The sequence below is a fragment of the Vicugna pacos genome, unplaced genomic scaffold, assembly GCF_048564905.1.
Source record: "Vicugna pacos unplaced genomic scaffold, VicPac4 scaffold_18, whole genome shotgun sequence".
NCBI lineage: Eukaryota > Metazoa > Chordata > Mammalia > Artiodactyla > Camelidae > Vicugna > Vicugna pacos.
The window spans coordinates 431,104-434,109 of NW_027328739.1; the positions used below are offsets into that span (position 1 = coordinate 431,104).

The 3,006-nt window shown below is 32.7% G+C and overlaps 1 long non-coding RNA gene across 1 annotated transcript; it reads left to right on the forward strand.

Annotated features, from left to right (window-relative positions):
• The first annotated feature begins 484 nt into the window (after positions 1 to 484).
• LOC140692824 (uncharacterized) lies at positions 485 to 2,227 on the forward strand. Its single transcript, XR_012068428.1, has 2 exons — positions 485 to 679; positions 2,068 to 2,227. It is a non-coding gene; the product is annotated as an uncharacterized lncRNA (long non-coding RNA).
• Positions 2,228 to 3,006: the final 779 nt, after the last annotated feature.

Sequence of the window (3,006 nt, forward strand, 5' to 3'; positions counted from 1 at the left end):
AAATTTTATTTTATAAATATTTACAATTTATTTATTAACATTCCAAATAAACTGATATTTATTTTTCTCATATTTTGAATATACAGCTACTTATTTTAAAGAACACAGATAAATACATACTTCCATTTCCGAATCAAATTATGTTTAATTTTAATAACAAATGATATTGAAATTGTTACACATTTTCTGTAGAGGTTTTACACAAATTTCACTTTAACTTCCAAAACTTTAAAATTATTTTTTTTGCATTATTTATTCTCTGTTCACCAATCTAGTATAAATTTGTGTACAAAAGTATGGAGATTGGTTTTATTTCATAGACCCCAAAATTATATTATTTAAAAAGATTTTGTGGGGATAATATTTGCAGATCACACTATAAAAATAAGCAACATTTATGTTTCATTTTAACTGGATGAATGAGAAGTAAACACTGGTGGAGTTTTACACTTGGGTTGCTGGGATACCAGTCGTATTGTGATGACACAGCTACTCAGGTTGAGAACCATTGTGATTGCCTAGCAGTTTATCTGTGCAGGCTTGCCAAATCAGCATTTGAACCTGCAGTGCTCAAAATCATGCAGATTATAAAAGTAGCTGTAGAAAAAGTTATTTGAGATGACACATGTTTCTTCAGAAATTCAAGATGTGTCTCATAAAGATGGACCAACTGTTTCAGGTAACTCTGGTAGATCTCTATTGTGTGATCAAACATTCTCTGGGGACTTGGACTTAAGGTCTATGATTGAAGAAAATGCTTTTCAGACTTTGTCTGAAGAATCTTTGATAAAAAGACCATGTTACACACATTGTGTCTCAGAACCAGATGAAGATAATGATTTTCGTTCTCTGAGATTTCCAAGAAAACTCTGGAAAATGGCTAGGAGTGACCAATATCAATCCATCTGGTGGGATGATAATGGATCTTCCATAGTGATTGATGAAGATGTCTTTAAGAAGGTAGTTTTGGAAAGAAAGGCCCCTTTCAGAATATTTAAACTGGAAGTATGAAAAGTTTAGTTAGACAGCTTAACCTTTATGGGTTTAGTAAAGTGAGGCAGAATTTTCAAAGATCTGCTTGTCTAGCTGACTTTCTGGCACAAGGAAAAGAAGTCTCTGTTTTAAGCAAGGTATTCAGAAATTTTAGTAACCACTTGGTAACTTATATATGAAAATTTATGTTGTACATCAGTCTATGGTAATATATATTTAAAGCTAGATTTTGAAAACTGTATAAAATTACCAAGTCTTAAATTCTTTATTTTTTCTAAAAATGAGGACAGTGCCATATGTATTCAAGATTCAGAGAAACTTTGCTTGCAACTATGAATCTTATCAGAAATCTATATAAAGGTATTAAAGCTGCTTGTGAAAAGTGGCATTCACAGTTACTGCAAATGCTAACTTCTTTAATTTGATGACTATACTACTTATATGTGTATTTTACAAATAAGGAAATTTAAAAAATAGCAATGTTCATATTTTCATGATATTATCTGTGCATTGTAAATGTGAAATCTGATGTTTTATACGTTAGGCTTATTGTAGTCTTGTATTTTGGTTTAAAATATTACTAAAATTTTTACTTTGATTGTAGCTGCAGATCTACCATAATTCAAATTTTAAACGAGTCTTTCCCCAGGTTTTAATCAGAATAAAAAGAAGAGTTGGGATTAAAAATGCCTCTCTGGTATCTTCATTGTCTTAAGATTTCAATAAGAAGCACTTTATTGCAGGGGGTAATGTGGATACTCATAATTCTGGTTTTGTGGCTGACACTAGTGGAGAAAGTGCATTTTTACCTTTTGCAAAATTAAAAATGCCTCTAATTAGAAAGCCCTCTACTAGCCACATAATTGGTGATAAAACTACCCTGATCAGCGGTGATTTTTCTGGTCCATCAGACCACCAGAACAAATTGCAGTAGATCAGCATACTATTTTAAATCAGTTGAACATTGTCCACTGGCACACTCAAAGCAGATACACTGAAGCAAATGACCTTATTATGAAGTTCATTAAAACCAAAAATTCTACTTCTCAGAACACCATCTTGTCTCCAATGCAGAGTAATTATTTTGGACTGATGGTGGAGACTTCTGCTTTTCCAAATGGATATCACAACATATCTGCCAAAGAAGGTCGTTTTTCTAAACTTCAACCAGGGAGCAATGCACGGTTTCCAGTGACAATGACAGCTTATACATCAGCTACCTCTCTTTCAAGGCCAATTCATCAGCCAACTTCACTTTATGAACGTCATCCTAATTACAAAATATCTACCAGAGGACTACCAGTTTATGCAGGATAACAAAGATTAAAATTGATGTTGGCAAATGTTGACAGATATCTGCAATTTTCTTATTTGAACAAGAAGCATAGATGTGTACCTGTATTAACCTTATTTTTTTAAATTAGGTTAAGATTAAATGGGAGACTAAATTAACATTTAAGTTAAAAAGAGATATTTGATTGATATGATCATTTGATGGAAAAATATGGGAGTAAATTTAAATACTTTCTTGTAAGGAGGAAGAGAAAATGGAAGAATTTGGAAAAAGACTAAAACATGGAGAGAGGGAAAATTACTAAGTGGTTTCTTGTTCATCCTGGAAAGTATTAAAAGGGTTTATAGGATAGGCTGGAACAGGAGATAAATGCAGGAACCGGCCCAGGGATCATGGTCTCTATTATGTCATCCCTGGAATCATAAAGGTCACATGATGTAGTCTCAGATGGCACATTCAGCATGTGGTAGAATTTAAGAAGTAATTTTATCTATGGTCTTCTTTGTGCTGTTTTCAAAGCATTAAAATTGGTGCTTTCATTTCCTGCCCTCAAGAGTCTACATTATATTTTCAAGTCAATACTTTATGTTGCTTTTATATTCAAGCCAAAGACAAGCTTACGTCCTCAGGGTGGCATTTAATGCCTTTCCAACTCTAAGCACACAAACTCATCTTGGTTTAGTCATTTCTTTATAAATCTGGCATCTCACTACCTTGGT